At 38.0% G+C, this 8600-nt stretch overlaps 1 pseudogene; it reads right to left on the bottom strand.

Annotated features, from left to right (window-relative positions):
- Window positions 1–6905: 6905 nt before the first annotated feature.
- On the bottom strand, window positions 6906–8138 carry LOC131687397 (serine palmitoyltransferase 1-like; annotated as a pseudogene).
- Window positions 8139–8600: the final 462 nt, after the last annotated feature.

Raw genomic sequence — 8600 nt, 5'->3', positions numbered from 1 at the left:
GACACAACAAAATAAGCAGCAGCAGCAACAGCAGTGGCAATATTAGGCGTGTTTTGGAATTCAACATTGCTCAACAATTGGTCATCGATGACCAAATTGTTGAGCTAAACATGGCCGCCGTAAAATTTTCTTTGAGCGAAAGAGAAGACTTTCGCTCTGTTGTGATACAAAACACCGGCTGCGACATTACATGTGAGAGAGCTGCGACACCTATATCCTCCCACCTTTTGAGCGGTAAAGAGCATTCAAATTTCTTTCTATCAGGGTTGCCACATGTACAGATTTTTCTGCAATAACACAGGTTTATTTAATCATCTTTGGAAACAGATTTCTTTACACAGATGATAGATAATGGTATTTTTTTTTTGAAAGATTTAAGGTTTCATAAATATTTCCATATTTATGCACACTTTTTAATAACTTCACGCAACCATCCACGGATTTTATTCTATTCCAAAAGTCACAGATGGTGAAAAAAATTTTCGGTCGTAATACAGATTTCAAAGTGGCAACACTACCCCACACATACATCTGCCCCATGCATACATCTGTCACTCTCAACAAGAGCAGTTTTTTTCGTTCATGTAGAACTAGTTGCTGCTGGCTGAATATTTTCGGATGCTCCGTGCCAAATTATCCCCATGAAATTCTTCGTTAATCTAGTGCGCTGTAATCGGTGAATAGATGTCTATTCCTTACCATGACAATTCGGACACTTCGGAAATATTTGCCAAACTTCATCATCCTGCAGGACACCCGTATGCATAAGCACTGCTCCAGGTGGTAACGATTCCCAGGTAATCGCCGTGCTCAGTGGAAGCAGACTGAACCGAATTCGTCTGAGATATTTATCTACATCTACTTAAAGATTAATTACAATGAAGACCTATAGCCGAAAGCATTTTCTTTCGGTGTTGAATTCGTAAGTTATATACCATATCTAAATTGTAGTATTTTTAGTACATTTCTCTGGTTCCAGACTTATATCTGCGATGCGTTTGTTCAGTTAACTACGCAATTACTTTGAAGTTTATTCAACTGGCCGCAATGGGGGAAGGTGTGGGTTCCGATGCAATGTACATCTATAGGTTAACCATACTAAAGATTGAGATGACTCCCAGCGAGACGGTCTGCATTGATGTACTAGAAAGTTTGTTGGAAATTTGGCTGTACGTGTTGGATGGCAAAGAGAACTGCCCGGTCGAAGTTATGATACCGTTTATGACGCTAATATATATGGAAAATATAACCAGTCTAATATTAAATCTCCGGATCGCATACGCGGTATCGGTCGGGATTACAATTCGATAGATGAAAACTGAACAATTTTATAATTACGTTCGGGAGTTTTAAGAAGCAATTTATAATAATCAGTAACTTAGGGTCAGATATTCTGGCAGAAATGTGTTGAATTCAATAAAGATAATGCGCACCTTCAGCTCCACGACATGTATTTGAAGATATACTAGATTCGGTTGGTTAGAGGCCAAATGTTCAGAATATATTGGCTCGATTGGCGCGTTCCCCATGTTACATGCGTCATACTTAAAGCCAGCTGAAACAGCAACAACTGTTTTAACTTGCAATGATGTTTTTCACATTTATTCAACCTGTGATTTATAATAATTATAATGTATTTGAAAATGTGTTACTTTCATAATCCTCGTTTATGTTATACTACTATTTACGTTATTATTTTGATTAGATAGCTATATTTCCTATTGCGTTAGAAAATCCACGAAAAGAAATCTCACAAGGAATTCAACTGTTCGTGTATACCGAAGTGACAAACTAGCAGAAAAATTCCTATAACAGCATGTCTCTTCCATGTTGTTTGGGGTTCCCTAAAGGGAATGTGAATACCTATACTGCCGTGATACGCGTAACAGTCCCACCTGCATAGGAAACCCATAGCAAATGGGACTGTTATGCGGATCACGGCAGTATAGGTATTTACAATGAACTGATAAGCGATTGTAGATAGAAAATGTCTTAAGTGAATATGTGGACTGCAGTCCATGAAGTTGATCCGGTAAAGCAAAAAGCATACTACGCGTTTAAGATCAAAGCTTTTCGTACTTGTTACGCACTTACAGTGCCTATTTTTCTAAACTCATGAATTTCCTGCACCCCTGACTTTAACATGAACCAGACTTTTAAACCCTCTTTAACATCAAACTTTCAAATACCAATTCAGATTTATCATTTTTCAATTGTGATGTTCATGGGCTCAATATTGACTCTTTAAAAAACTGATATAATTCAATATGCCGGATAGCAATTGTAGTATTAACGGTAAACCTGTTCTAATCCCCCTAGTGGTGCATGGATCATTAAGCCATAGGTTTTTTTTACATTCATTCTGACCTTCCATTCAACAGTGACCTCAACCTTTTTGCAGGGTTACGTTGTAAGACCGATAGTGTCAAACAAGGGCGTGTTTACAATTTTTTACAATCAATTGAAAATCGTTTAAAGAGTTGGACACACATATTGTTGCGTTCACAAACTTGTGCAAAATCGATTTATGCAGTAAAAGAAGAATTTCTCCCTAAATTAATAATATTGTGCCTTGTAAACCAAATTCCCATATAAACTGGTACCACCATGATGTTAAAATGATATAAAACATATTAAAATTGATGTAACATTATTCTAGTTTGCGGGTCTGGATCACTAATAATCAATTAAAGCAGCTTTGACCACATTGGCCACCTATGACGGTTCATGATGCCCCCGGGGAACCCGCCAAGTTCCTAAGCTAATATCACACCCATTCCCCAACGAATTCTCTACCGATTTTTTAAAAACTTGATTTCAAATGAAAGATACAGTAATACCATTGACTGCTGCTGAATTTCATTCGGTTCTGGCTCTTGCTTCCGGAGTTACAGGGGTGTTAGTAAGGATACACTGGAATTTCCCGTATAAATCGGTACAATCGTAATACCTCAGAGGCTAAAAACTATTGAAATGGTCACCAAATTACTTCTTATCGCAGATCTAGATCACTGTGGAAACTAGGAAAATCAACAATGAATTCTTTTGAAAATTTACTAATTCTGAAAATAACGGTATACATTCTGAGAATGCTTCTTTTCGCGCACTGTAATGGATCCAATATACTTCGTTTGCTGACCAAGTGGTAGGTGTTAAGTCAGACCGGACTAAGTGACAAAATGTTGATTTCGAGTAAAACGAGTTTAAAGTTTGGATCGCAGCATCCTTCACGTCCCAGGTACACGGCCAAAAGTTATCTTGCCGTGAGTCTAGTGAGAATGGACTGATTACACCCATGTTTGAATACATCGGTGTAGTAAAAGATTGAAACGAAAATTCTATAAGTTTGTGCCTATCATTTGTGCAATTTCCGTAAAATTGATACAATTCACGTCACAATTACTCAAGCATAGCTATATTTTGAGAGGAAAGTTATCTTTTAATATTGGTTTCTCTTTAATAATAACATAAGACATTTTTTGCTAATTGCTTTCTTTTCCAATCGAATTTATTACAACATTAAACTACCTTATTTACTAATTAATCTGATTCATGAGAATAGCGAATAGCTATTTCGTTCCGTTTATTTTCTGCACTTATATTTCGTGCACCAAAATGGCCCTCAATATTTTCAATAGATTCATTTGACATACTCGAATAGCTGCGTTGATAAGAATCGTCGTCGATTTCATCTTTTAAAAGGTAGTTGTGTAAACAAGCTGCAGCCATTATGTAGAATTTCGCATTTCCTAGATTTGTTATCTCCATGTACTTCAATCTCCGGAATTTACCTTTTAACAAACCGATTGCATTCTCAATTACCATTCTGGTTGAAGAGTGAACTTTGTTGAAGTTAATTTTTTCTGGGCTAAGATTTCCATTGTCTTTATAAGGCCGTAGAAGGAATGTATCAAGTGAATAAGCTGAATCTCCAACCAAATGCATATCATTAGGAACGGTACATTGTGCAGAATTAAGATAGGCATATAACGGCGACTCCCTCCACACACGAGCATCGTGAACGCTGCCCGGGTACCCGCAGAACACATCTAAAAATTGTTTTTTCGCATTACAGACCAACTGAACTTGAATCGATTGCGTTAGCTTTCTGTTGTTGTAACTGTCGTCGTTTCGGGGCTTTGGTATCTCGACGTGTGTCCCATCAATCGCACCAATAACATTTGGAAACTTTTTAAAATTATCCGCTATTCCCCGCAGTTCATCTTCCCGTGGTTATCTAATAAACTTGGATCTATTCTCATACAAAATTTTGCAGAACCGTAGAACAACGCTATGAGTCAAGCCACGGCTCACCAGAAGCTGTGAAATAGAAATTTGTTACAAATACTGTCACATGAATTTAATATTGCATACTTACATCTGTACGTTGATTTGTTAGCAAGCCACCAAATGGTAGTCAATACAGCTGTCTGTATTGGTACTGGAGGCCGTCTAGTGCTATTCCAATCTTTTTTATATTTAGCCATTAAAAACTGCAACAAAAATGAATTATTAGACAAAATATGCAAACTAGGTGATTCTGATATTTTATCTTACCCGAGCCTTCTGCTTTGACATTCGGTAATGCTTCTTGAACTTTATGTCACTCTTCAGAAGAGAATTTTCAGCGTACTGCTTAATGCGTTCGCAATCCTGTGATAAATTGGAACTGCTCAAATCAGTAGACGATTCTGACCGAGCTTCACTAGAAGACGAAGTGTCATCCAAAAATGGGATTTTTTCGAAAGCATCCCACACCAAATCCATGCTTATTCAACAGTATGAAATATAAAACTAAATTATTTTACACTTTATCACACTTAAGACAGATGTCTATACTTGACTTGCTCAAATCAGTCTATGAGAAATTACAGGTTTCCTTCGGTCTTTTGTACAGAAAACGGGTAGGTTGTGGTCGATAGGTACCTAGAAACGCGTGAAACGGACTGTTTTACATGTAGGTAATAATATATGACATGAATACCTAGCAAGGCCTAAAATTCTCATACCTATGAAATGAGCGATGAAATTCAAAGAATTTAGACATTTATGTAAATGAGGTGCTTTTTGCCATCAATTCTTGAATCACCATCACCAAGACCCTTTTTGCCTTAAGGGGTCTACGGACAGTATCTTGTTGCATATGTCTAGAAAGGGCATCCAAAATCCTACCAATTGGCGTTGAGTTACTGTTTTTCCGTACTTTTAATCAAAAGTTAGATCAAAGTTTGTGAAATCATTTAAGCAAATGAGGTGCTTTTTGCTATCAATTTCTGAATCACTGTCATCAAGACCATTTTGCCTTAAGGGGTCTGGGAACACTATCATGTTTCATATGTGTAAAAAGGGCATCTTAAAAGCTACAAAATGACGTTGAGTTACGGCTTTTTTGTCCTTTTAAACAAAAGTTAGGTCCAAGTTTGTGAAATCATTTAAGCAAATGAGGTGCTTTTTGCTATCAATTTTTCAATCTCTGTCATCAAGACCATTTTGCCTTAAGGAGTCTGGGAACACTATCATGTTACATATGTATAAAAACGGCCTCTTAAAAGCTACAAAATGACGTTGAGTTACGGCTTTTCTGTCCTTTTAATCAAAAGTTAGGTCCAAGTTTGTGAAATCATTTAAGTAAATGAGGTGCTTTTTGCTATCAATTTTTCAATCACTGTCATCAAGACCATTTTGCCTTAAGGGGTCTGGGAACACTATCATGTTTCATATGTGTCAAAAGGGCATCTTAAAAGCTACAAAATGACGTTCAGTTACGGCTTTTCTGCCCTCTTAATCAAAAGTTAGGTCCAAGTTTGTGAAATCATTTAAGCAAATGAGCTGCTTTTTGCTATCAATTTCTGAATCACTGTCATCAAGACCATTTTGCCTTAAGGAGTCTGGGAACACTATCATGTTACATATGTATAAAAAGGGCATCTTAAAAGCTACAAAATGACGTTGAGTTACGGCTTTTCTGTCCTTTTAATCAAAAGCTAGGTCCAAGTTTGTGAAATCATTTAAGCAAATGAGGTGCTTTTTGCTATCAATTTTTCAATCACTGTCATCAAGACCATTTTGCCTTACGGGGTCTGGAAACACTATCATGTTTCATATGTGTGAAAAGGGCATCTTAAAAGCTACAAAATGACGTTCAGTTACGGCTTTTCTGTCCTTTTAATCAAAAGTTAGGTCCAAGTTTGTGAAATCATTTAAGCAAATGAGGTGCTTTTTGCTATCAATTTTTAAATCACTGTCGTCAAGACCGTTTTGCTTTAAGGGGTCTGCGGACAGTGTTTTGTTGCACATGTCTAGAAAGGGCATCCAAAAAGCTACGAATTGGCGTTGGCTTACTGGTTTTCGACCTTTTGTTCAAAAGTTAGGTCCAAGTTTGTGAAATCATTTGAGCAAATGAGGTACTTTTTGCTATCAATTCACACTTATTCTTGTTTACGACGAATGCGAGATTCGTTCGAAAGTGATTTGTATTCCCGTTTACGACGGCAAAATTGAAATTGCATACTATTTGTTCGAATCGCTTTTGAACGAATCTCGCATTCGTCGTAAACAAGAATAAGGGTGATTATTTGTTGCACAAAAGGAATTTTCCTACGAAATAATGATAATGACTGATATTGCGTTTATTCTCTATTTTATTCTTGTTGGTTAAGCTTCCTTATGAAATTGTTTGACCTATATCTTTAGAAGTTTAGTCGGCAGTAACATTTTTAAAGCCAAGCGAATGGGTTTGTGTATCTTCACTCTTCAGGCAAAAAACAGGCAGATTCGAGACTTCATTCCGACGCTGCTACATAGTTCAATTGGTATAATAGGTATCTGATTGAATAATTAATAACCGAAATCTTATTTTCAAGTCATTTATTTGAGGAGTTTATTGTGCTTGCATTTCAGTTATTTTATTTCTCCCGTTGCTCTATACAGAATTCCTGCAGAATACGGAATGCGTCATAAATGTCGGCGTTGGTTAACCGTTAACCGAATGCTAGGTCGTGGATTGTTTTTCTCCGACTGTTCGAGGTATTCAGGTGTGATAACAGCCAATCCAGTGTCGATACTGCGGTAATACAGATGAATTACTCGTCAATCACTAAATTATATCTCAACTCCCTAGAAATTTGATCCATCAGACTTTTTCGTTTGAGGGTCTGTCTGTCTGTTTTCCAGGTAGAAATGCTTTACTGGTGATAAAGGATCACCTCGAAAAGTGAATTCATTGAGATAAGGTAGTTTGCTGAAAAAGATTCAATCAATACAAATTCCAACAGACCACTCAATTAAGCTTACTGGGAAATTTGTCGACAACAGTCCCTCAATTCGAAGAATATTGGCTCGGTTTTTAACTTATCGAGTGCGCCCATGACAGTCTAATTCAGCCGTGGTGGACGTGAAGTGGAAAAGCAATAGCCGTTGGTGCTTTACGATGAATGATGGCCCGGCGCTGCAACTCCGATCGTACCGACGGCCTATTCAAAACTAGCTCACAGTAGGTCAACTTTCGTTTTCTAAAAACAATAATAGCAAAATAGTTACGAATTCTGCGATATCGTACACAGCCCAAACATACATTATAATGTTCCACCAGTCCTCGTCCACTCTCGCCCAGTACGCCAAACGATAGACTCGTCCGAAAACATTCGCAGCTTGTAGCATTTTCGCAATTCCACCATCTCAGAAAGAGAACATATTTGTCCCGTATTCATACAGATCGCTTCCGTTACAAAAAAAAACCATCGTTTCATCGCTTGATTCCGCTATTCCTCCACCGATTGTTCCTCCAGCAAACGTTTCTGTTCCTCCAATTTCAATTCCACTGTTCAATAAAACCCCCTCGGTTCACATGATCCGACGCCATAGTTCCGTACACTTTTCAACTGGTGTTTGTCACTGTTCCGATCGAAGCGGTCGCAGGCCAACAGCAGCAGGCTTTTGCTGTTTCTGGTTAGCCAATAATACCGCAGTAGGCGAGAAATAAAGCCCAACTGGAAGAACTGGATGAATGTTTGACTGCTTGTTGAACGCATCGACTGCTGCAGTTGTATCTTACCATGATCGGCGATTTTTGTTCTAAAAAAAAGCTATTAACGCTTGACAAACATTTTACACTTGAAAAACATTTACCTGCGAAACATTCCTTGCAATGATTTAGGTACGACGGGGAAAAACTAGCTATTTTCACCGAAACCACATCGATTTGCTTACTGCTAATCATGGGAGCGAAATTTAATTAGCAGCATTCTTAGTCACCACATACCAGAACAGTTGACTTGTTTGTGTGTGTTAATAATCCCCCACCGCACTGCTCTCGTTTTGTTGAGCAAAGCATCGGCCCTCACCGTACGATGGAATGTTGAGCTGTCTGATGTGATGATCTCTCTCTCGCGCAACATAATCAAGCTTTGTTTATGTTGCACATTGGTGTCACAGCGCGTCGCTTTACTCTCTTGCAACAAAAAGTCATCAAAATACCGATGAGTTGCTGGTGGATTTAAGGACGCGCCTATTATGAAACACACGATGAATGAGCTGAGCGCACTTGTATACAAGCCCCAAACGATGAGAGAGCATCTCTTCTGCTGTGTACGACCAACAGC

The sequence above is a fragment of the Topomyia yanbarensis genome, chromosome 3 (assembly GCF_030247195.1).
Source record: "Topomyia yanbarensis strain Yona2022 chromosome 3, ASM3024719v1, whole genome shotgun sequence".
Taxonomy (NCBI): Eukaryota; Metazoa; Arthropoda; class Insecta; order Diptera; family Culicidae; genus Topomyia; species Topomyia yanbarensis.
Note: the sequence above shows the minus strand (reverse complement) of the source record. Positions and strands in the feature narration are given on the sequence as shown.